Genomic DNA, 27,013 nt, shown 5'->3' with positions numbered 1-27,013 from the left:
CTCTCAAATAAAATAAAATCTTTAAAAGAAAGTATTTGGAATATAATATGAGCATGCTGAATGTCACCTAGTAATTATTTTTAAGGATTTTTTTTTGTTTGTTTGTTATCTCCACCCAATGTGGAGCTTGAACTCACAACCCCAAGGTCAAGAGTTACATGCTCCACTGACTGGGCCAGCCAGATGCCCCTACCTAGTGATTAATATTGTTACAGGAAAAATGCTAGAAGAAAATACACCAAACTTTTAACCATAATTTTAATAGGGTGGAGGGATTCTGTTTTCTTCTTTGTTTTTTCTATGTGCATTGCATTACTTGGTAATGTGGTTTGATCAATGAAGATTACTGTAAATACACATACACACATTTTAGCTACTCTGCATTCTCTCTTCATCTTTTTACCAAACTATTTTAAAAAGGTGTAGACATGTTGCCTCAGCCACTTTTTTAAATGGTCTTTTTTAAAAGCATAGACTGTTGACCACTTTGCTCTGAGAAAGTGCTGCATTACGCTCTGTGCCCAGTGGGTGGCAATATCCACATTCAATCCCACCTGCCACCTATATCCTCAAAACCACAGCCCCTGTTAACAAATGCTCCGATTTGTTACAGTCCTAGAAATGTAGGCAGTAGCTATCTACTTTTCACAGTCTTCTATGCTGCCAACATCAAAGACAGCTCCAGATTACATCTGTGCCTGTGAAGTTCCACCTTCTCTGGTTCTAATCAGTTGCCTCCTCGGCCCCCAACCCTGTTGGTTGTGGAGTTGCCAGAGCCATTCTGGTGACTGGGAAAGAGGGGAGCAGAAGGTACAGCAAGGAAAGAAAGAAACTGATTTTTCCTTCTTTCCTTAGTTGGGGAAGAGGAGAAGCTTTAATATGAAATGAAGTTTAGCATTTTTCCTAATAAACGTGATAAAGTTTTAATCAGCAACTTGGCACTAGACATGACCAGTGGATTTTTTATTACTTAAGAGTAAGGCTGATCCTGAGCTCATCTACACCAGTATGGCTGAACCAATCACCAAAATACATAAGTACTCCTGGACCAGATGGTAAACTTTCCAGCCTGAGCTCCCTCATGTACCTGTTACACTGTTATTTGTAAACTTAGTTAAGTCAACAAACACAACAACAAAATGAAGGAAATGAAAAACTAGTGAGTCACGCAATATAAGAGAAATCCACACAAATCAATTGCATTCCTACATCAAGTTAAAATTTATAAACTTTATAAAAACTCCATTCATAACAGAGAAAAAAACATTAATAACTAAAGACAGGAGATTTTGTTAAGGAAGTAATGTTAAAATTCTGGTAGTCATAAAAATAATAAAAGCAATACACATTGGTGTGAATGGGAGGTTTATGTCCTGTTTAAGAAAACAAAATACGTAAGATGAGAATAGTTACTAGGTCTCTGGTTCTCAAAGTGTGTTCCTCAGACCATGCACTCTACTAAGAAGTTGAATGTGGTATCACTTTCACTCCTTATAGCTGGGTAGCATCACCCATTTTACTAATGAGGAACAGAGGTTAGAGGGGTAAAGCGTTCAGCCCCTGAGGTTCCAGGTTGCTGAGTAGAAGCACCAGAGTCAAAACATAGCTCTGCTTTACTCCAAAGCATGTCTTCCCCACCAAACAGGGCTGCCTGCCAATTAATATGATGCTGGTAAAAAGAATTTAATATGTGTACTGCCGAAGCAAGCACCGAAAAATAATGTTGTAAACAGTACAGAGCTATATCATAAAAACCTGATTATTAAGTGTGGCATGACTTATTCCTCTGCTTCTGAATGCCAGGAAGCTCCAGAGACTTACATGTTCTATTAGCACAATGTTAAATCACAGTTGTTATTGTTATTGTTGTTGTTATTGTTTTTAAGTAGGCTCCAAACCCAGCATGGAGTCCATTGTGGGGCTCAAACTCACAACCCTGAGATCAAGACCTAAGCCAAAATCAAGAGCTGGATGCTGAACTGACTGCACCACCCAGGTTCCCCTTAACTCACAGTATTTTCAGAGCAGGTAAATGGGCTCATCTGCCTGCATTTGAGCAGTAAATTCAGTAAATACCCTGTGACCCATTGCATGGATCTCATTGCAGAAAGGGAGAAAACCAAATTGCATCACTGGAGGTGCTGGAGCTGAGAAGGAAGACAAGTCTAATAAAGAACTCAGAGGCGGCCTCCAATTGAGTTCACCTGCTGGCTCCACTCAAGCACCTGTGTGAAGAGCTCCTGCCACCACTCCTGTAACGCAGGGATCTCCAGCTGTTGGAACCTTGCACAGCACACCACTGTTAGGAAAGAGCTATGTAAGTATGGCTTTTTGCTAACTAAACAGAATTGGAAAGGATTTTTGCTTTTAGGGAAAAAGGCAAAAAGTGAAAATAGCATTCGGCATTTGTTTTGCGGCGAGGTTGTAGTGGCAGCATGCCCCAAGCAGCGAGAGTGGCCCGCCATCCTCCTTCCCTGGGAGCCACGTCTCTGCAAGCTGCCTAGCTCTGAACTGTGCCTGTGAGCATCTGTGCTTTATCTTGATTTATTTTGTGCATCTGTTAGCAAGATGTGTCCTCAGGTATCAGAAAAGCCGAAGAGAGGTTATGTTTTTGGTCTGGGGATGCTCAGTAAATTTGCCATATAAATTAATGGTAATATCTTCTTCAATTTATGCCATTCCTGCTTTCAGAAGGTTTCATAAGAACATTCTAGTTTCAGATAGCTGGGGAAACCTGTACTCTGACTGCGTCCTCTCCGCCCCTGGTGAAGAAGCACAGAGATAGTACAAGTTTCTCCTTGGTGGCTACATTAGGTGACAGTAAGAACTTAATGCCCTGGGGAAAATCCTCGAGCCCAATGTGGTGAGTTCACTGACAACACTGAATACCTCACCCTTGAATTTCTCTCATTGAGCAGGCATTAATCAGCATGCTGTAGACCAGTAACATGTTGTGGTTCTGGCAATTTCCCAAATAAAAGGTCACTCCTATCAATCAATCAATCAATCAATCAATGTAAATATATATGATATATATGATATATATTCTTTTTAAATTTAAAGGCAATTTTCCCTTATAACATTATAACATTTACCTTTTTATATAGTTTAATGTATTTTATTTTATTTTATTTTATTTTATTTTTAAAGATTTTATTTATTTATTCGACAGAGATAGAGATAGCCAGAGAGAGAGGGAACACAAGCAGGGGGAGTGGGAGAGGAAGAAGCAGGCTCATAGCGGAAGAGCTGATGTGGGGCTCGATCCCAGATCGCCGGGATCACGCCCTGAGCCGAAGGCAGATGCTTAACCGCTGTGCCACCCAGGCGCCCCTAGTTTAATGTATTTTAAAAGCAAACTTATAGCACAGAAGACAGACAACATTAAAAACATGTACTTGCATGTAGGACAACTCAGAAAAGTATGACAAATGGATAGATCTACTGTATGATAAAAATGCTACAAACACCAATTTAGTTGCCATCAATAAGAAATTTACTTGTTTAAAAAAAATCCAAATGCTGGCATTGTCCAGAAAAATTTAGCAGGCTTATCTATAATTGTTATAAAGTTAAATTGCTGAAATGTGTTCACTGAAACATTTTGACCTGCATTAATGCTTTAAAATATTCCCTCATTTATATTAAAAATTCACACACAAATGAAAATGGAAAAACTGCCAATACCGGATTTCTGTCCCCTATTTTTCCATTTGCAATCATATACTTAGGTAGGTACCTTTTGACCCCGGGGGAGGGGGGTATCTAACATTCAGAACTACCAATAACAGGAAGAAGAGAATTTTTTTCCTTTTTTAAAGAATGAAATGTTTTTCATCATAGTGGATTCTTTTTTTTTTTAAGATTTTATTTATTTATTTACTTATTTATTTATTTATTTAACACAGAGAGAGAGAGAGAGAGAGAGAGAGAGATAGCCAGTGAGAGAGGGAACACAAGCAGGGGGAGTGGGAGACAAGCAGGCTCCTAGCAGAGGAGCCCGATGTGGGGCTCAATCCCAGGACTCTGGGATCACGCCCTGAGCCAAAGGCAGACGCTTAAGGACCAAGCCACCCAGGCGCCCCGTCATCATAGTGGATTCTTAAGCATGTTCTACACGTATGTGGCACGCTAGCTGGATGTCTCTTGCCATAACTGTGACATGTTTGGCACGGATAGCACACAAGTTGCTGTCTTCAAAGAGGCCCACCAGATAGGCCTCGCTTGCCCCCTGCCAAGCACCAATAGCTGCCCTCTGGAAGAGCAGATCTGTTTTGAAGTCCTGAGCAATTTCTTGCACCAGACGCTGGAAAGGAAGTTTGCGGATCAGAAGTTCAGCGGACTTCTGCTAACGTCTAACTTCACGGAGTGCTACAGTACCCAGGCCTGTAACGATGAGGTTTCTTCACCCCTCCAGTAGAGGGCGCACTCTTGCGGGCGGCTTTTGTAGCCAGTTGCTTCCTTGGTGCTTTACGACCGGTTGGTTTTCCCGCCGTCTGCTCCTTATGAGCGTGGTGCAGAGACCTTCTCACTTACCTGCCTTCGCCTTCCGCTGGAGCTCGGCGAGCTAGAGCGGTGCTGGAGTTAGTGAGCTAAGGCAGGGGCGCGGCAACGGCTGTGAACACAATGAAAGCATAACATTTACTTTCAAAAATCACCTTAAGTAGAGAGCCATATGAGTTTAGCAACTAACATATGACACTCTGTATTTCCACTTTTTAAAATCAGGTGGTTTTTGCAAAATGCATCAAGATTTGCCACTCTTGGGGTGCCTGGGTGGCTCAGTCGTTAAGCGTCTGCCTTCAGCTCGGGGCGGGATCCCAGGGTGCCGGGATCGAGCCCCGCATCAGGCTCCCTGCTCTGCTGGGAGCCTGCTTCTTCCTCTCCCACTCTCCCTGCTTGTGTTCCCTCTCTCGCTGTCTGTGTCTCTCTCTGTCAAATAAATAAATGAAATCTTAAAAAAAAAAAAAATTGCCACTCTTGCCTTTGCTCAGGACTGATATTCCCTAAAGCTCCTGGTTTCACTACCACTAATTATAAATGGGTTGTGGATGATGCTGCTGTTCCCCACCGCGCGAAGACAGAAAGGGCTCCCGGGGAGAAAGCACATCTCAGATTCTTCATCCTTTTCTCCTTTGCTTTCTCTCACAAGTGCTTTTGCCTAGCATCTCAAGAGTTAGCACAGCCTGGTAGAAAAAGTAACACCCACCACCAGATTAACAATTAATTCAGAACCACCCACTGAGTGAATCATAGGATTTCTAGCAGTTTCACTCAATGGGGCTTCACCTCTGGCTTGAGCTAATAGCTGGAAGGGAGTGCAGGAAGAGAAATGAGGAAAGGAAAGGAAGTTTTCCTTGCAAGGTCTGCCAAGCAGAGTCAATGCATCCTTAAAATTGCACATTTAAAACGATTAATATTTGAAGAGAAAAATGTCTGATTCTTCCTCTTTTTTACCATTCTGAAATTTTTAGTCCATGCTCTTTATTCCTCTCCTTTTAGATCCATGAAACAGCGTACATTTACCCAGCGGAGGCTGGGACACGGGTCAAAGGCTGACGGCCTGCTTCGGGGATATTAGACACCAGCTCGCAGTCAGATGTGCCATCAGCAGGAGCAGCTTCAGCTTAAGCGAGAGGGGCATCTTCTAAATCAGGACTTCCCTAGGGCACCTGAAAAGCCAAGGGTAAAGATAGTCCATTTTTCAGGGCCTCTTTCTGAGCATATTAGAAATGTTTGTAACGGGGACAGGCTCTGATGCTATTAGATTGAAGGCCCGGGTGCCATCTCTGGTCTCAAGGAGATCCTTAAAAATAGGCCATTAATGGAGAGCACTTGCAAGGCTCTGGGGGGGGAAAGGCACTCCAAGTAAAAAGGATTATGCTACTTAACACGCACATTTTGCACATTCCGAGAGGCTGGGGGTGAGGAGGGAGCATTGCTGAGTGCATTGGTTGCGTATATTATGGCATATAAATGTCACTGTAGTCAGGTTACAGCCGGCAAAGCCTGAATTAGACCCACATGCATTAGCCATTGGAATTGTTTGGAGTCTCTTAGCAGAAAATAAAGCGCTCCCTGGGAGTATGGATGTTGGGAACCGTGATGGGTGAAATCCGTCAAAGGCTCAGGGTTGGTGGGGTGGGAAGGGTCCCTCACCTGTGGCAGATATAGTTGGGCTGCAGGTGACACTCTTTGGAGGAGGTGTTGCCCCATCCCATGATGGGGAAGGGCCAGCTAGTGTATTATAGCACTCAGCAACTTCAGGATCTCTTCTCTTTCTATTGCAGCAATTTTCTGTCTATGGTCTCTGGAGCTAGACCGCCTATGTTTGAATTAAGGTTTCATTATTACAGCTTTTCTATCTCCGATAATGGAACAATCTGGTTTCTTCATGTTGGTTTTAATAATGTGTTACTTGAACTTGTTCTGGCCTTGTTCAGCAAAGAAGCTTGCTTGCTGTCCTCTGGAAATGCACTGAAATCCAACACTCACTGAAGACTTGATCAAAAAGACACAATGCTCTCTGACCTTGGCAAGTCTTTGAGCCTGTCTCCTTATAAGAATCATATTAATAATACTACGGTTGTTGTGAGAATATAACAGGACTATGTTTTTTTAAGGAAAAAAAATGTTCCTGGACGTCTACTGTCTCTAGAAGTGGAGGAGCCATCAATTCATCTTTGCAGATTTCCTTTGTTTCGAGAAAAATACCAGAATGGACAACTTTAGTAATGAGAGGTAAATATCCAGTACAAATACATATAAACATTACATATGCCAATGCATTTAATCTTCCTAACATTGGGAATAAAAGTTCTATTTAACAAGTATTTATATGGCACTTACTATGTACCAGGTATTGATCTAAGTGGTCTTCAAATATTAACCCATTCAATCTTCATAACAACTCACATGACAAGTGTAAACTAAAATTACTTGCTCAAAGTCACACAGCAGAGGGCAGAGCCAGAATTCATACTCAGGTAGTCTAGCATGAGAGTCTGTGCACTTAATCACTATGCCAGGCCCCCGACTCTGAGTGTGGTGTCTGCACCATAGCCTAGCGTCTAGGAAAGCGCCTGGACCACAGCAGGCAATCAAATATACCGAAAGGGTGGATATGAGCCTGACTGCCTGCTTCATTCTAAAACACTATGCACAATGACAAACTCAATCCTCTCAACAACCCTGTAATACATAGGTACTATTATTAGAGTGAGCATACAATTTATCACCAAAATCAGGACACTCTTACTAATTATAACCAAATAACAAACATAAGCCAGGACTATCCCAGACAAACCACGACATATAATGACCTGAATAATAATGATAGTTATTATTATTATATATTATATTATATTATTTATTATATTAATATATATTAATAATAAAAATAATATAAATTAATAAAATAATATATATCTGTTGTTGTTGTTGTTATTACACGAGTGATGAAACTGAAGCACAGGGAAGTCAATTAATTTGTCCAAGATCACGCATGAGTGATGGCGTCAGGATTGGAAGCCCGGTATTCAGATTCGAGAGTCTTCAGTAGTGACTCTGCCACAGGGAAGTGAGACAGAGCTGGAGTGTTTTCCTTAATGTCACACAGACAGTCCCAGACCCCATGCTATTTCTATTCATATACTCCCTCTTCTAAGGTATTTGTACCAGAGGTCATTCCTGAGTCTCATTTGTCCTCCAAATCACCTTTGAAGAAAGAAGTTCTCCCTAGGAAACAAACATTCTCCTACATGGGGATTTGCTTTGCTAAAACATGGGAAAACACTCAGGTGATATTTATTACATTTTCATTTATAGGTTTTTGGATTTCCAAACATCTTTCTGTTATTGATTTCTCGTTGAATTCCATTATGGTCAGAGAGCACACTTGGTATGATTTCAATTCTTTTAAATGTGTTAAGATCTGTTTTCTGGCCCAGAAAATGGTTTATCTTGGTGAATGTTTCTTGTGCCCTCGAAAAGAGTGTGTATTTTGTTAGGGTTGGGGGAAAGTGTTCTCTCTCCTGGTAATTCCATCAACTCTTGCTTCTTGCAATTTAAAGCCCTAATTAGGTACATACACAGTTATGATTGTTATGTTGTCTTGGTGAATTAATCTTTTATCATTGTATAATATCACTCCTGTCCTTGGTAGTATCCCTTGTTCTGAAATTTACTTTGTCTGATAATGGTGTAAGTTCTCAAGCTTTCTTTTGATTAGTGTTTGCATGGTATATCTTTATGCGTCCTTTACTTTTAACCTATGTATGTGTCATATTTAAAATAGGTTCTTCATAAATAGCATATAGTTGGGTTTTGTTGTTTATTCAATCTGACAATGTCTATCTTTTAATTAGTATGTTCAGGCCATTTATATTTAATGTAATTATTGACATGTTTTTCATTTCTCTGTTCCTCTTTTCTGCCTTCTTTTGGATTATTAGAAACATTTTTTTATTCCATTTTAATTTATCTATTGGCTTTTTTACTATATCTGTTCATATTTTTACCCTTTAATAATTGCTCTAGAATTATGTGTACATTTTTAAACTTATACAATTTAGAGTTAATATTTACCAGTCTAAGTAAAATATAGAAGCCTTATTAATATATATATATGTATATATATGCTTCCTATGTATATATACTTCCTTTAACTCTCCTCTCACGAACCTTTATATTATAGTTGTCATTTATAATACATGCATATATATTGAAAACCCCGCCAGATAATGTTATAATTTTTGCTTTCAACAGTCACACATATTCTAAAGAACTCAAGAAAAAAATAATCTTTTATGTTTATATATATTTCATATTTATATGAACAAATAGTTACCATTTCTGTTGCTCTTTTCACTCCTGAAGACACAGATTTCCTTCTGGGATCCGTTCTCTTCAGCCTGAAGGACTTCTTTTCACATTTCTTTTAGAGTAGGGCTGCTGGAGACAAATTCTATTAGTTTTCCTTCTTCGAGAATGTCTTTTATTTCACCTTCACTGTGGAAGGTAATTTTTTCAGGCTACAAAATTCTAGGTTGACAATTCTTTTCTTTGATCACTTTAAATATGTTCCTCCATTGTCTGTGGCTTCTGATGAGTAAAAACTTCATGGCTTTCTGAGGAGAATTCCACAGTGATCCCCCCGTATATAATGTGTCCTTTTTCTCTAGCTGCTTTTAAGGTGGTTTTTTTTTTTTCTTTTTTTCTTTTTTACAGCAATTTGATATGAAGTGGCTAGGAATGGTTGTATGTTAATTTATCCTGTTTGGGGATGGCCGAGCTTATTGAATCTCTAAATATATGTCTTTCAGCAATTCTAAGAAGTTTTTAGCCATCTTTTTCCTTCAATATTTTTGTCTAAGCCAAATTTTTCACCTCTTTTTCTGGGACTTCAATGAAGCATGTGCTTAACCTTTTCACAGGTTTCTGAATCTATTTAATTTTTTTTTCAGTCTTCTTTTTTTCCTCTGCTCTTTAAAGTAGATAATTTCTATTGATGTACTTTCAAGTTCACTGGTTCTTTTCTCCATCCTGACATTAAGCATATCCAGTCAATTTTTAATTTCCAATACTATATTTTTTTAGTTCTGAAGTTTACATGGCTTCTATATCTCTGCTGAGGATTTTTATCTTTCCATACATTTCAAGTATGTTTACCTTTACCTCACGGAGCATAGTTATAATAGCTGTGTTAGCCCAGTTAGGTTGACTAGATAAACTTTTTTCATTTAAGTTTCTGTAATTTGTAATCCCTTTGTTATAGCAACTAAACTTATATCCAAACAAATATATCCATTGACCTGTAGATATATATATATATTATATATATATATTATATATATATATGAAATATTGTTGAGTGAAAAAAAAACAAATTGCTGATCAATATGTACACTATGATCCTATATTTGTAAACATCAAACCACAAAGTAACCTATACATATTTGTGCATAATTATAAGATTCTACATCAGCTATTAACTTCAGTTACCTCAGGTGTGAAGAATGGAGAAAAGTTGGAGAGGATTAATATTTGGTTTTATACATTTGGCTTGTACTTTTAATGAACAAATATTACTTTTTATAACTAAATTAAATGTTAAAAATCTGTATTTGATTATAAATTAGTAATTAGCAATTATTCTTTATTATTTGTTACTACTTAGTACTATTTTTTAAATAATTAAAACATATTAAAAATTCTTTTTTAGGTCCTGATATGCTCTACAAGTGAGGCTCCCAGTGAAGAAGGTCATGGATGATACAGAGATAGTGAGTAGATCCCCTAAAGGGCTTGGTAGGACGAAAAAGGCTAGAGCAGTTCCTGGAGCCATTAGTTCAGGTCCTCAAGCAAAGAGGTCAGCAGGAAATGCTGGTCATACTCTTCTCAGCCTGTGTTTTCTCAATGCCAGAACCATCTTGGGTGCTGAATCCACCTCAGTGATGAGGGGAATCGTCCTCAATAGACAGCAATAAGCCTGGATAATGGAAAGCCGCATGCTAGTATTTTGGAAGAAGAGAGGAGAGGATATATGGCTGCGATGGGCAGCTATCATGTAACAAAATAACCTCCAAGCTTGGAGTCAAAAGAGCTAGCCTCAAATCCCAGCTGCCAATTATTAGCTGTACAAACTTGGGCAACTGCTTAACCGTCTTAACCTCAGCTTCCTTACCTCTTAAGTGGGAATAATTACACACATCATATAAAGTTGTGAAAATTAAATAAGACACAAGAGCCCACAATGCTGAGTTGTTTGTTGAGGTTGCTTGTTGTTCACATAAGTCTTGCATTGAAATTAATGGTTTTTAATACAATTGTTCCATTTCATGTTTGATGACAATCCAAATAGCTTCATGGACATAGGTTTAATTATAAAGAGTTCATGGACATGGTTGTAATTTGAGATGCGGTTTCACGGGCATTTTTTTTTTTTTAAGATTTTATTTATTTATTTATTTGAAGAGAGGGAGAGCATAAGCAGGGGGAGCGGGAGAGAGAGAAGCAGGCTCCCCACTGAGCAGAGAGCCCAACTTGGGGACCCAATCCAGGAACCCTGTGATCATGACCTGAGCCGAAGTCAAGCCCTTAACCGACTGAGCCACCCAGAGACTCCTCACGGACATTTAAAAACATTATTTACTTTTCACGCATCCATTAGGCAGAAACTTGGACATGTAATGTATTGTAATATTGGACAAATCATTGAGCCTCAGTGTCTTCTTTTGTAAATTGGGACTAATATTTTCTGCCCTACTTATCGCGTAGGATCACTGCATTTCAAAGTATGATATGCAGTTTATGAAAGACATTTGTAACATGAAAGTGCTAAACAAAGATAAGATGTTAGTTTTTAGAAGCGCCTGGGTGTCTCAGTTGGTTAAGCGTCTGCCTTCGGCTCATGTCATGATCCCAGGGTCCTGGGGTTGAGTCCTGCATGGGTCACCCTGCTCAGCAGGGAGTTTGCTTCTCCCTCTGCTTCTGCTTCCCATCCCTGCTTGCGCACTCTCTCTCACTCATTCTCTCTCAAATAAATAAAATCTTTTTTAAAAAAAGATGTTAGTTTTTAAATTTTTTAAAAGTTTTATTTTTATTTAAGTAATCTCTATATCCAACATGGGGCTCAAAGTCACCCAGTGATCAAGAGTCACATGCTCTTCCAACTGAGCCAGACAGGCACCCTGGGATGTTAGTTTTAAAAATAGTATTTATTTTTATCACAAAGAAAATAGGAAAATAAAAGTAAAAGAAAGAAAAAAAATCACTTAAATTTCTAACAAAAAGAACTCCCATTAATATTTAATTGAATTCCCTTGTTATTTTTCAATACATGTTCTTAAAATAATTTTAATCATATTCCATTTATAATTCTATATCCTTTTCACTTGTTTTATAATAAGTACTTTCTATGACATTTTATATAATTGAAAAAAATTTTTTTTTAAGATTTTATTTGTTTGACAGAGAGAGAGAGCACAAGCAGGCAAGATAGAAGCAGGCCCCCTGCTGAGCAGAGAGCCCAACATGGGGCTCGGTTCCAGGACCCCTTTAGTATTTTCTTGAACAAGCAAATGTTCTTTTTCACTTAGTCTATGTTAATTTCTCTTTCATTAATATGGATGACTATGCATAGAACATCTTAGTGCATAAACTTTCCCATCTTTAAAATTACTTCTTTGGGATAGAATTCTTCTTCTTCTTTTTTTTTTTTTAAGATTTTATTTATTTATTTGACAGAGAGAGCACAAGTAGGCAGAGCGGCAGGCAGAGGGAGAGGGAGAAGCAGACCCCCGCTGAGGAGACAGCATTGAGAGCTCTATGTGGGGCTCCATCCCAGGACTCTGGGATCATAAGCTGATCCAAAGGCAGACATTTAACCCACTGTTACCTATTTTTCTCAAGGGAAGTATTTTCAGCATCTGTGTGTATCTTCCCAGAACACAGACTATGAGTTTTTTCTTCAGAAGGGTATTTGTAATGTTTGCAATTTTCCTATGAAGAATGTCTCTATTAAAACACTGTACTGGATATTTAAAAAAATTTTCTATTAAGAAAAAAAAAATCTCACCCATCATTGTCTCAGAGTTATGACTCAGGGCTTCTAGTTCACATTTTCTGTCCCAAAGAAAGCAATGAAAGCCTTCAGGACACCTTCCCTTTTTGGAACAGTTGCCTGTTCCCCTTGGCAGATTTGGTGGCCTCTAGTGGGGACAGCCACTATGCCTAACATGCCCAGGGTTCTGGTGCTCTGGATTGTTTGGATAATTAAGACATGCTCCTTCGGGCAGAGGTGCAGAGCAATGCGAATGACCTCAGGGTCATGTTCAGTCTTGTATTTTGCCAACGCAAAAAGGGATAGTAGCATCCTTTGTCCATCCTGTGTCTCAGAGTGTCCTGACACTTGAGTTTCTTCATAAATAATGATGACAATGATGACAACAGAGATGAAGGATCTGTCCCAGGCAATGAAAACACCTCAATTTTGACAGATCATAAAACAGTCTTTTCTAAAACCACTAAGACTTTTTTTCTGTCTTGAGTTATACAGATGATTAAAACCCTGGCCAATGACAAGCTAGTCCCTCCCTCATTTTTTCCCAACTTCCTTAAGCAAAACCAACAGTGAACATATATGACAAGTTTCCTGCATGAAGTTGATTACTCTGATTGGTTCCCTCCCCCAATTATTGTCACAGGAAGCATGGTTATCACAGGAAATTTCATAGCTGAATTCTGTCTTCAAAAATTTATTTAAATCAAGCATTTGTGGTTTCCAACAGTGACAGTAGGAAGTGGGGTAACCCATGCTCTCTACCCAACCACAACATGGTATTGATGCCCTCTGTTCCAACTCGTGAAAATGGACTGGTGGAGCATCCTAATGGCAAATCAGGGGGGATCAAATTCTGAATCTAGGACATGGCTAAGACATCCCTGTCCCCTGGATCAATTGTATTTTCTCATGGAACTATCATACCCTCCTTTTAAAAAAGCAAATGCCTTAAAAGATGATTAAAATGGCAAATTGTATGTTATATATATTTTTTACCAGAATAAAAAAAGTCATATGAGATAAAAAGCTTTACCCTTAACTTCCTCTTCCCAGATGAATAGAATATCAAAGAAAGAACTTTAGAGATCCCCTAAACATTTTGCTTGTTAAAAAAACAATCAAATAAACAAAAATTTTGATTGTTAAGCACTTACTCTTCATTCATTTATACCCTAACTTATTTCGGAAAGAGTTTAAGGCAACTTCAAAACCATATAAAGTATCGTAAGGCAATATAAAATAGAAGTAATGTAAGAACTTTCAGAAAAAGTAAGACAGAAACAATGATAATTTTAAAGGATTATTTTCAAAATAATTTGATAACTTCAAAAATGATATTTTCAAAGTAGGGTAGATAGCATCATGACATAAATACAGATATAATGTAAAAATGTGTTATTTTACTCATGAAATTGGGAAGAGTCTCACAACCAGTTTAAAGGAGAAGCTGAAAAAATGAAATATTTAAAGAGCAGGAACATTGAATTAAATGTACAAATAGAGGCAAAACTGACCCCTTTCGCTGTAGGAGAAGGAAGTCAATTGAACCTCTATCAGAGGGGATGGAATTTGCATGTCTATACACAGGAATTATTCTGCGTTGCTCTCAGTAAACTACAATTTACAAAGTTACAAAATGGCTTCCATGTCACTGGAATCACATAACATCCAGAGGGGTGTCCTCTAGAGTATAAACAATGTATAATTTCCAACCAAACACAAATTTTTCCTTACACATTCAAAGTGTCAAGAACTAAGCTAATAAGAAAATACATACCAGGCTGGAATAGGATGGGAAGAAATCTATTTTCACAAAGTATTTGAAAACCAAATGACTGCAAATCTACAGTTACCAGCGCTTTGCCTCTTGGTTTTGTTTTTGGTTTTTTTTGCCTCAGAATCCAAATGAATTTTATTTCTCTCCTAATCCCTATAATATTCCCATATGTGTCATGATCTTTTATGATATTATATGGTAAATACTTCAGGGTGGAAACATTTTTTCAGCTGTGTGAGTTTCTCCCTTTATCATTTTGGATGTTTTCATCTATTTGCACAGTTTATTCTTTTCATTATTTAAAATAAAGACTGAGAATTTGATGTGCCTGTGACTCTAATGAAATTGCATGAGCTCTCGTATCTGGGGAATTGTGGATTCTTGAAGACATTCGGCAGCATCAAGCTATTGGCAAAAAAGATGAAATGTAAAGCTGCCTTTAACATTGACTGGGGCAGGGCGCCTGCGTGGCTCAGTCAGTTAAGCAACCAAATCTTGATTTTGGTTCAGGTCATGATCTCAGGATCCTGGGATTGATCCCCCAATCAAGCTCCATACTGGGCATGGAGCCTGCTTAAGATTCTCTCTCTCCCTTTGCCCGCTCCCCGCCCCACTCATGTGTCCATGCTCTCTCAGATAAATAAATATATCCTTGAAAAAATAAAATAAAATTGACTGTAGCCCTCCTCTACGGGTCTTGCGAGAAGCTATAAATTAAGAGTCAACCAAAATTCATTGGAAGTGAACACCTGCTACTGCCCTTACACCATAGTTCAAAGGTGAGACCTTCATCTGTTGACCGGAGTCTACTCCAACCCTCCCTTCAGTTTATTCAGCAAAAGATTTGTATGTAATAGCCCAAACCACTCCTCAGAAAATTCAGGTCGGGGAGAACCCAACCCCCCAAATAACTCAAAGAGCATTTAAACTCAGAAGATGAATAGTTTGTCCTTGTTACTCAAATTAAATTATGACTCTGGACACCCATCCTATCCACCAGGCAAGTTGATTTTTCCCTTTTCTGGAGATTTCCCTCCTCGGACCACTTCAAGAAACTTTAGGGATGTTTATTTAATACAAAGGTCAGTCTCAGTTACTACTACCCTGAGGAAGAAAAAAAGGGAAAACTGGCTGTGAGAAATTCAATTCTTTTCAGCTAGTGCTACTTACTGCCACTAGGTGTCGCTATTGAAACCTGAGTTATCCACCCCACACCGGTCCAATTCACTTTTTCTCCTTGTTTAAAGAGATTTTTTAAAACAAATAGATTGAAGAATGTAAACATAAATGTAAAACCCTGTTGTTAAATGTCAAGATATAATGAGGTAATAATTTACAAGAGGAATTTAAACATCCAAGTACATGTATTACCTCCTGTTGTCATCCACCTGCTCTAGATCTGGGACCCTTACCAATTTACAGCCCAGGTGTTAGTGAAGCAGATGAGGAAGGAAGGGAGCATACAACCTGGAATCCAAAAGCTTTGAGTAACTGGGTTATTTGTTTCGGGATTCATTTGGACTCTTGCATCATCACTTTTTTTCTGTTCTACTGAATCATTCCTATCAGCAAACAACATGCAACAGTATCTCCCATTTTAAAAAAAGTCCACCCTTGGCCCCAGATCACCTCCAGTTTCTGTCTGATTGCCCTGCTTATATTCAGAGGAGAATTCAAGAGTTGATTATACTCACTGTCTCTACTTTCTCTCCTCCCATTTTCCTTCCCATCAGGTTTTATTCCTGCTATGTACCCTGAAAAACTCTTTTCCCTCACATTGCCAAATCCAATGTTCGGTTGACTCATGGTCCTCATTGATCTTGATTGTAATTGCCAGGGTTGGTCACTCTACTTCCTGCTGAAATCCTCTCCTCTCTGGATTGCACACTCCTGACTTTCCTCTGACCTCCTTGGCCTCTCCTCAGTCTTGGCTGACTCCTCCTCACCTTCATGATCCCTCACTGTGGAGTGCTGGGCCATGGATATCTTTTCTAGCCAAGCCCACTCTGTACGTCATCTCATCCAGTCCAGTGGCTTTGCATACCATCTATACACTATGATTCCCAAATTAATATCTCATCGCTGATGTCTCCCTTAGCCCCAGCCTCCATATCTAGCTGCCCGTTTGACATCTCCACTTTGTCGTCTAACAGTTGTCTCAAGTTTAGCCTATTAGCCTATCAATAACTAACTCTTACCTTTCCCTTCAAACCTTGCTCCTCCTCAAGTCTTACCCATTTCCATAAAAAGCATCTACATTCACCGAGTTGCTCATGTCAAACACTGTAGAGTCGTTCTACACTCTTTTCTCCCATATTCCATCACCAAATCCAATCCAACCCAACAGCAACTCCTATAGGCTTCAGCTTCAAAACAGATAATTGCTCACCATCTCTGGTATGTTTTTTGGGAGTAGTGTTGTTGGGGTCTGGAGCCGCAGCCAAGAAAGAATTCTTGAGACATCTTTGGTTTTATTAAAGCATGGAGGCAGGACTCATGGGCAGAAAGAGCTGCTGTCCCAGATTGTGAGGAACAACTGATTATATCCTTTGGGGTTGGGGGAAGTAAAGATAAGGGAAATTCCAAAAGGATTTTCATATGCTAAAGAAGACTCACAGGATACTGGGGCCTGGCTATTGTCAAACTAAGGTTCTCTTTCCCTCTAGCAAGGCGTTAACATTAGGACAGTTGGGAGTTTCCAGGAGGAACATTATACTCTGCCCACCTTAAGTATTTGTCAGTGGGCTGCAGGTTATAAGGAAATTTAATTTTACTTACATTTCCTTCTGCCTGTGTTTCCTACACCATTTCCACTCTCATACCTCCACAAGATGTGTCACCACTATCTTACCCCTGGTACCGGCTGCCCTGCCCTGACCCTGCCCACAAAGTGTGAGCCATTCTTTGCATGGCAAACAAAGGAAACTGTTTCCAGAAAACTGATATAACAAAGTAAATCAGATCAGGTCGCTCTCTCCCCTCTTCAAAACGTTCCAATGGCTTCCGTTTCACTGAAGACAACATCCCAAGTGTCTCACCATGAGACACCACCCACGCCCTATTTGGCCTTGCTCCTGTGATCTCTTCCACTATAGCTCTCAGGGCTCTTTCATCCACTCACCTCACTCCAGTCATAGTGGTCCCAGCAGCTCCAGGAGCCACTATGGGGCCTTTCACTGGCCACTCCTGCTCAGAATCCTTTTTCCCCTTCAGGGCTTGGCTCTCAGGCGGCCTCTTGAGGGAGGCCTCCCTTGTCATACTATCTAAGATGACACACCCCTCCCCACTGCCCTGTTTTGTTTCTCTTCTTAGCCCCCATCACCTCCTCACATTAGGTTATATGTTAACATATTTGTTTATTGTTTGCTTTGTTCTGCTACAAATAGAAGTTACATGAGGTCAGTGATGTAGGAAAGATGTTAGGGTTTGAAGCCAACAGCCAAGAAAGAATTCTTAAGACGTCTTTGGTGCAAAAAGGTGGTTTTATTAAAGCACTGGAACAGGACCCGTGGGCAGAAAGAGCTGTACTGGGTCATGAGGGGTGGCCCATTATATACTTTCATGTTGGGAGGGGGTTAGGGACAGAACAAATTTCCAAGGTATTTTGGAAACAAGGTTTGTAGGACCCTGAAGGGTCTAGCTATTGTTGGAAAAGATCATTTATTATTGTTTAGTAAACTCTCAGTCATGAGACCCTTCAGGTGTATATCAGTGGCCCATATGCTTAGAAGATGATTCCTAACATGTATCTTGGGGAGGGGGGCAGATAAAGAAAAAGGGAGCTTCCAAAGGAAGTTTTATATGTTAAAGTAGACTTAACAGGATCCTGGGGTGTCAGGCTAAGATTGCCTTTTGCCCTTAGCAAAGTATTAACATCGAGGTAGCTGAGTTCCTAGGGGAAGGTCACTCTGCCTGTTTCAAGGACTTGTCAATGGGCTGTAAGTAATAAGGAAATTTAATAATTTTTCTTCTGCCTTTGTTTCTCACATCAGTCAGGACTTTGCTGAGGCTCTGTCTCCAGCACCCAGACTAATAGCTGAGGTAGAAAGGCCAGTCGATAGATATTTACCACAGCAATGAATGGAAGGGCAGCTGGCTATAAGTGGGGACAGACTGTTAGAATTGGAATTTAAGGCTCCGTCGGGATATACTGATCTGGGTTGTTAACGAGAGCATTACTAGGTGGTGACCTATACTGTGCCTGGGCCTCTGAAGCCAGCCAGTCATTTTATGTATTCCCCAGGTACTCTCTCTTTTTTTTTTTTTTTTTAAGATTTTATTTATTTATTTGACAGAGACAGCCAGCAAGAGAGGGAACACAAGCACGGGGAGTGGGAGAGGAAGAAGCAGGCTTCCTGCAGAGGAGCCTGACGTGGGGCTTGATCCCAGAACCCCGGGATCACGCCCTGAGCCGAAGGCAGACGCTTAACGCCTGTGCCACCCAGGTGCCCCTCCCCAGGTACTCTCTTAGCGCCACTCACAAATGTTTCCAACATTTATTTATTTACTTATTTTTAACATTCTATTTTTAAGTAATCTCTACACCCAACGTAGGGCTTGAACTCATAACCCTGAGATCAAGAGTCTCATGCTCTACTGACTGAGCCGGCCAGGCGCCCCAAATGCTTCCAACATTTATTTATTTATTTTTAAAGATTTATTTATTTATTTATTTGTGAGAGAGAGAGAGAAAGTGAGCGCAAGCATGAGCGGGGAGGGGCAGAGGGAGTGAGACAAGCAGATTCTGAGCTGAGTGGGATGCAGGGCTTGATCCCACAACTCTGAGATCATGACCTGAGCCAAAACCAAGAGTCAGAAGCCCAACCAACTGAGTCAGCCAGGTGCCCCAAATGCTTCCAACGTTTAAATCCTCTCACAGACTGACAGTTCCAACAGCCAACCAGCATCCACGGTTATATGACAGCATCTTACAAAACATCCTTACAAAATCAATGAAATTTATTGCATTTAAATATTTAATTATTGTTAATAGTCAATTGAAAACCATTTTAATTGATTTTCTTATAAATACACAATTGTTTTTGGTATGATTTACAAACCCACTGATAATATCCCTTAAACTATCACCCCAAACATTTTCAAAGCTTCCTGTCTAGGGTAAAAATGATCCCTACAGATGGGCCAGCCAGTCATCTGCTACCCTCTTTCCATCCACTGTCAGATCATCTGTGGTGATGAGGCAGATTTCACCACCGATGTCTGTTAATCCCATCGTCTGATAACGATCTCTGCTCATCGAAGTGAAAGGTTTTGATGAGCTGAACCATTGATGAGCTCATAATTGCTGGTCTATCATCATCCTTCTGGGTCCTGAGTCAGTCAGAAAAAGAAGTATGTGTCTCCTGGCTCACTCTGGGAGCTCCAGGCCAACACTAGAGTCCTTTAATGACATAGCTCTTCAGGTGTAAACACACACATTTTCCCTAGAGACATTGCATCCCTGCTGGGGTGGCTGGGTCCACAGGAAGTTACTGATTGAAGCCCCAGAATGTCCTAAAGAATCTTCTCTACCCTGACCTATGCATCTTAGGATTCACATTTGGGAGAACCCTTTCTCTCTTCTCATCCTCAAGCCTCAGTCTGTTTCATATCTATGGATGTGACCTTCCTTGGGGTAAGGGAACTTGTCCAATATTACATAACGATCAGTGGTTTTTAGGCAATATCAAATAAGACAAAAAGGCAAAAACGAAAAAAGTACAAACTACTTTGACTTGTTTGAAGAGAGGGAGTCACCATTAACCTGCAAATGTGTAACTTGGAAGTAAGGTAGTATGACCTCAGAGCCAGAAGACAAGCAACACTTTGTACAATACAATTAACTATTGTACCTGGTTTGTTCTTTTGGAAAACAAGTAAATAAAAGTGTAGGTGGTTCTTAATCTTTTAGATTATGTGCTAATTACGCAGTTGTTAAAAGGGTAAGGGAAAAAAAATCTCCTGGGTAAAGGTTCCTGCCAGGGAGTGAGATGGCACGAGATGGGGTGGGGTGGGGGCCCCCCCAGGAGAAGCAGGACTCTGTGTATTGGCTAAAAGGTCCACTGTCATAAAATGACTCTGTGAAGGAGTTGGTGCAATTAAATGTCAATCTTGAGCTCTTTGCTCCTGCCTAAGGAGTCTTTAGAAGCCCTTTCTATCCATTTGCTTTGAAACGTTTGCTCTGCTCCTTTCAGTTTAGTACTGCAACATTTTTAAAAGACAGAAGGACAATTTAAAGGGAGGACTGATGTTAATAGATTTTATGGTGGCTTATTTATGGTGAAAGCTCTTGCAATCTCCAAAGGCTGCTTTCCCGTAGACTACTACCAGAATCGATCCATTTGCCAGTAACGTACTATCTTGATAACTGTAGCTTGACATTACAGCTTCAAATCAGAATGAGTTCTTCAGGTTTGTTTTTTTTTTCAAAGTCATTTTCATTATTCTAGATCCTGTGTAGTTCCATATAACCTTTGGAATCAGTTTGTAGATTTTTTATTGGGATGCTGTTGAAAGATTCAATTAACTTGTGAAGAAATGATATGTCAACATTAATGAGTGTTCCAGTGCATGACTATGGCATCTTCATTTATTTAAGTTTTATCAGTTTATCTTAACAATATTGTAATTTTCAGAGTATCACTCTTGCACAGATTTTGTTAAAATTACTCCTAAGTATTTCATGGTTGTTTCTTTTTTTATGTAAAAAGTATTGTGTGTTTTTTTGTTTGTTTTTTTAAAGAATACTACTGGGATGAATGACTGGTATTTAATTATTCACAAAGTACTTTGCCAACACTTTTATTTGTTTTTCTCCACAGGACCCTAATACTGATAGCTTCACATGGGATAATACATAGAAAAGGTTTTCAAGTACAGAAAGTCAGATGATATTATAATATCATTATTACCATTATTCTACTTCTTTATATCACTGTTATAGCTGTTAATCTTTCCAGAAAGCCGTGGTTGGAAAGCAGTGGAATAGCTGAGACTTTTCAGAGAAAAGGCTAGGAAATCGAGAACACAGGCTCCTTCCTAAATCTGCTCTCTGACCACAATGTATATGACATAAGAAAACTGAGGAATCTCATGGAATCCCGGCTTTCATTGAGCATGTGTATGCGTATGCAATGTGTGCAGGGACCCCTTCATCAGTTCCTAGTTCTGGGAAGACAGGAGGAAGAGGGTCTGGAAGGTTTTCTCCTTGTAGGAATTTCTTTGTTGATGTTTGCCGAGTTGCCACTCTTGGCCGGTTCATCACTAATTTCACCATTAACCTCATCATTAATTTCTTTATTAGTCCCGAACTAGCTCATTCCCCACACAGACTGGGTCCTTCATAGAAATCATTTTCCTCTGGTGTCACCTGTTCCAACGACCCACACAATCACTAATTGACATAACTGGCGACTGACAACTTGTTCTCTCAGTGGTGACACTCTCCTTTGCTCTGGTCACCCAAGCCTCAGTGTCTGTGACTTCCTGCCCACACCCCCTCTCAACCCCCCCCCAACTCCCCCCCCAAGGCTGCTTCCTGGGGCAGTGACTGGCATTTAAACTATCAGAGTGCTTCAGGCTGAACTGTTTAATATTTCACACCCTCTGTTCTGTGTGACTCATTCTATCCAAACAGGCAGCCTGAGCTTTCTCATGCCTCTGGTTTCACTCTGAACACATTCGAGGCCACCTGAGGGACCCTTGAATGTCACCTTCTAAGGCCCATACAGGTACCCCCTTGGTTGCAATGCCTTACGGAGTCATGGAACAGAAAAGGAGACTCTTCTGCTACCTTGGGCACAGGAAACCAACTCCTGACCCCCATACATCTGAGAGGTAGCACCTCCAGCAGCTGGGGCCAGGGCAGAAAGCGAGCGTGCAAGGCGTCCTCCCACCTGCATTCCAGCCAGAGGCCCTCTTTTCCGGGGGCAGAGAGGGGTTGGTGGCACCTGGGGGCGGCACAGCAGGGGCACTCTTCTCCTTTAGCCTGGGTGGAAGTACATGCTGAGCACCTTCATGCTCTTTGACCCTAGCGCTTGCTCTCCGGATCCTTTGGGCTGATGTCAGGACTTGAAAGCACAGGATCCGCAGGGCTACATCTGTCTCACATGTTTCAAGAGAGGAATAATACGCTGCGAAGGCCCTTCCGTGGTGGGGACACTGCCGCTAGTCCCTCCAGTACCTTTCGTGAATTAGAAAAGGCATCCCTAGTCAATGGTATTGTATAGCATTATATGGTGACAGATGGTAGCTACACTTATAAGCATAGCATAGTGTAGAGAGACGTTGAGTCACTATGTTGTACACCTGAAATTAATGTAATGTGTGTCAACTATACTAAAAAAAAGGCATCCCTTTCTCAAGGCTCTAGACTGCCATCTGTTGGAAGGTTGTTGTAATAGACATGGGCATGCACAGCCATGGCAGGGAAGAATGGTGCTCTGGAGACTTGTGCAGTGTGGTCAGAGGGGTGGACGAGGGGACAGTAGTGAGGTATGGCTTCAGTAACTTCAGTGGAGACTGGGCCTGGGTGAGCCACACAATCCTGCAGAACTGGCATGTGGGCAACAGCAGTGAGAGTGTAAACCCCATCCTGGAGGCCCCCAGCAGGTAACTGAGGTGGAGACCTAGAGAAGGTTAGGTGTGCGTGGGTCTGACGGGGCATGGCTCGGACTTGGCCCTAGTGTCACAGGCTTCACGGAGGCTGCCGGCACATCAGCTGAGGAGGGAGGGAAGTGCCTGGTGTGAGGGAGCACAGACGGGGTCCACTGCTGGGGAGCGGCACTTAGAAATGTGCTCTGCAGCAGGGATGGCTTGTGAGTTGCCCCAGGTCTCCACTGGAACTGAGAGGCTCTTGTGGGGATGGGGGTGAGGTTTAGAGGCCCTATAATTCTGCAGGCTGGGGCTTACGCCAGAGAAATGCTATTTGGATACTATTATTGTGGCCAGTTGTGCTCCTAGGACCCCAACCTGGGAAAAAACCTGTTAAGCCATGAATGAAAATAAAAGGGGCCATCCACCAAGGAACATACGCAGCCTCTAGAAGCTGGAATGCAGCCCTGCTGCCATCTTGATTTTAACTCGGTGAGATCCATGTTGGACTTCTGACCTCCAGAAACGTAAATTCGTTTTTAGCCACCACAGTTGTATAATTTATTAGAGCATCCATAAAAAATGAATACAGTAAGTATCCTTGTCTTCATTTTAAGGTGAGAAAACTGAAACTTGAGCCAGGATCAAAATCTAATTCTCTATGACTTCAAAGGCCACACTTTCCCTATACTCCACTGATGCCCTCTTAAATTTTTATAACTAATGTCCTTACTGAAATCATCAAATATTTAATTGCTGGGACAACTACTTTAGAAAAAATCACTAATGGCATACTTCTGAATATATCTGCTTGCTACAAATAATTTGTTGACAGAAAAGAAATCATCAGTTGAATCTTGCCTGGAGAGTTCATGAAAAGAAAACCAGAATATCCAAATTTTCCTGTGGAAGCCCTCAATTCCAAGGAAACTAAAAAAAAAAAAAAAATCACTCTTTAGCTTGTTTATTCACTTGGCGGAATTTATAAATTATTCTATTTATGTGTAATATATTGGTCATAATAAGATGGATGACATCATTAATCATCAGGGAAACATAAATTAAAACTGTAATGAGATAGCACTATACATCCCTAGGATGGTTAAAATTTAAAAGACAGAGCTTACAAGTGTTGGTGAGGTTGTGAAGAAACTGAAACTATCATAACATATATCTACCCCATTACCCACCAATTCAACTCCTAGAAATGTCTTTTAAGATGTGTACATTTGTCAAAATTCATCAAACCATTTGCTTAAAACCTCTGTATGTAATTTATATCTCAAGATTTGAAAAACGGGGGTGCCTGGGTGGCTCAGTCAGTGAAAGTGCCCCACTCTTAGTTTTGGCTCAGGTCCTGATCTCATGGGTTGTGAGAAGTGCCCTGCTTTGGGCTCTGCGCAGCAGTCTGCTTGGATATTCTTTCCCTCTGCCCCTTCCTGTGCTTGGGTGCATGTGTATGCACTCTCTCTCTCTCTCAAATAAATAAGTAAATCTTAAAAAAAAGAAAAGAAAGATTTAAGAAAAGAACCATGAGTTGAAACAAGAACCTCCCCCACCCCCACCCTCCCACACTGGGATTCTTCAAATAATCAGTGTGAGTAGAATCAGGACTTTTAAAATGGAGGCAAGTGGAGTGGTGGGAAGAGCACCAGGCAAGCACCAGAAGCTTCCTTCTGGTCTCAGTCCCTTCCCTGACTTAGCTGTATACATAAACTTGTGGGATTCATTTTGCCTCTATGGGTCTCAAGGTCCTTATCTGCAAAATAAATGAACTGCCTTAGATGACCTCACAGTTCCTTCTAGCTCTAAAATTCCATTATTTATCATTTTAAGGAATGAATCAGATTGCTTTAGAAGTTTCTACTTGATAGAACACTGCTTTTCCAACACACTCTGATTCTAATCTGTGATTCAAGTTGATACTGGGTCATTGGCAACATAATTCTCAGAGATTACATTTTTCTATGGGAAACTAGAATCCTCTTTATCAGAGAGTTTCCAGGAATAGGTCTTTGAGAAAGGCAAGCACAGGCAGCTTACATTCAGATTATAGGCATTTTCCATATTTAGATGTAGCACATATGTATAGTATATATTAACAGAGACATGGCCATTACTAAAGAACTTGCTCTTTTTAAAGCTTTGAGTAAAAGGGTAATGTGACCACAATAAAAATACCAGACTGAAAGTCCCTGTGGCTTCAGACAAGCCATTCACATGTTCAGAGGACACGTCAATATCTGCACCATGTACTTTTCCACAGCGGTTTAAAGATGAAGTGAGATCTCGCCAAATAGGTAAAGCATGTTTTAACTTGCAAAATGTTGTACAAATATAAAGTGATTTGTTCTTATTGAGAATGAGAAGAGGGCAGGAACAAGTGTCTAGGAGGGGCTCATTCTACAAATGAGTACCAATCATTGCTCTGATGCGATGCAGGAGATAATGAGAGAGGCTTTTTAGGGACACAGAGGTAAAGGTATGTTAGGATTCCCTTGGTTTCATGGACTCGTGGTGATTTCAGATGCTTCCTGTGGTCCCTCAGCTCATTTCCCAGATTGTGTCTGAAAAAAACCCAGCCTCACCTCATCTGCAAGATGAGCACCTTTTAGTTTGCCAGGTTAGATAGGGAAGACTCAAGAGAGCTGAATGTCCATGGCTGGAAGTAGGGGAAGAACCACAGAAGTTTCTTGGGGGAACGAACTGCATAAGCCTGCTAAGGCTCTGCCCAGTGGGGAGGGAGGATGGAGGTGGAAGGGTTGGATGGGAGGGTGGATTGGTGGAGGGGTGACCCAAAGAAAGCTTTATAGAAGCTTTACAGAAGGGGGAGGTAAGGAACGGGAAGGAGAAGGGAGGGATGGGGAATGGCTTTCTTCTAGAGCACAAACTCTCCTGATGCACTGTTGATACTTGATGGTGTTATTTCTTTGTTGCTATAGTCCCAAGACCTAAAACAGTGTTAGCCATGCAGGAAGTGCTTAATAAAGACTGGTTGAATGAACTGAATGGATGCACAGAAAAAGAGGATCAAAAGGCAGCATTGACAGCGCCTCTTCACCCCCACTGTGCCTGGAGAAGGACAGTCTGGACTCATCTCTCTGGTCTTGGAGGCAGGAATAAAGAAAGATTCAGCAGGCTCATGCAGCCAGGTATCTGTGCTATTCAAAACATGCATCATTAATACCTCTTTTCTGACTATCCTAACCCAGGAGGCATACTTGATACTTTCCTTTCCTATACATCTAGTAGCCCCATCAGCAGCACCCCTGAACTGTTTTTTTAATCTTTTCTGTCTTCACCATGGCCCTTACCCCAAACCTCATCATCTCCCATTGGGACCACTGCAGGGGCCTCCTAACATGTCTCCCTGCTTCCTCTCTGCCCTCCCATCTGTTGTCTACCCAACTGCCATACAATGATTTATAAAGTCACTCCTCTACTGAAATCATCCAGGTTTTTTTTTCTAAGATTATTTATTTATTTATTTATTTATTTATTTATTTATTTGACAGAGAGAGAGGCAGCGAGAGAGGGAACACAAGCAGGGGAGTGGGAGAGGGAGAAGCAGGTTTCCCGCTGAGCAGGGAGCCCCAGGCGGCTCCATCCCAGAACGCTGGGATCATGACCTGAGCTGAAGGCAGACGCTTAACAACTGAGCCACCCAGGCACCCCCATCCAGTTGTTTTGAACTGCATGTAGAACGGTGCCCTAACTCCTAATCGTAGCCCTTGAAGCCCTGTGAAAACTGACCTCCACTTTCCTTCTCTACTGTGTCACCCACCACTTTGCCCCTCCCTCACTTTCCTATAGCCACACTGGCCTTCCCTCTGTTCCTCCAACTTGCCAGCTCTGTGTCAGGACCTTTGCACCTGCTAATTCCCCAGCCCCAGCGCATGTGGCTGGCTTTTTCTCGTCATATTTTCCCAAATAACATGCCTTCCCTTTGTCTCCCAGTATCTATCTCCTCATCTTGTTTTATTTTCTTTATAGGACTAATCTCTATCTGGAAACTGTTTACTGTTGTTTGCTTGTCTCTTGGCTCATCTTCCTTAGGAATGTGCCCCCTCCTTTGGCAGGGA

General features: G+C 40.8%; 1 protein-coding gene and 1 pseudogene across 1 annotated transcript in view; one reads left to right on the top strand and one right to left on the bottom strand.

Moving 5' to 3' along the window:
* OSBPL3 (oxysterol binding protein like 3) overlaps positions 1-27,013 on the top strand; it is a 250,126-nt gene that overhangs the window by 13,026 nt on the left and 210,087 nt on the right. Inside the window, exons 2-10 of the mRNA XM_057304348.1 lie at positions 1,890-2,028; positions 2,108-2,317; positions 2,715-2,863; positions 5,503-5,686; positions 6,624-6,741; positions 10,223-10,283; positions 18,635-18,798; positions 25,075-25,231; positions 25,874-26,083. The gene's annotated coding sequence lies outside the window, so the exon portion shown is untranslated. The remainder of the gene's footprint in view (positions 1-1,889; positions 2,029-2,107; positions 2,318-2,714; positions 2,864-5,502; positions 5,687-6,623; positions 6,742-10,222; positions 10,284-18,634; positions 18,799-25,074; positions 25,232-25,873; positions 26,084-27,013) is intronic.
* On the bottom strand, positions 4,103-17,597 carry LOC113266899 (histone H3.3A-like; annotated as a pseudogene).

The sequence above is a fragment of the Ursus arctos genome, unplaced genomic scaffold, assembly GCF_023065955.2.
Source record: "Ursus arctos isolate Adak ecotype North America unplaced genomic scaffold, UrsArc2.0 scaffold_3, whole genome shotgun sequence".
Taxonomy (NCBI): domain Eukaryota; kingdom Metazoa; phylum Chordata; class Mammalia; order Carnivora; family Ursidae; genus Ursus; species Ursus arctos.
Note: the sequence above shows the minus strand (reverse complement) of the source record. Positions and strands in the feature narration are given on the sequence as shown.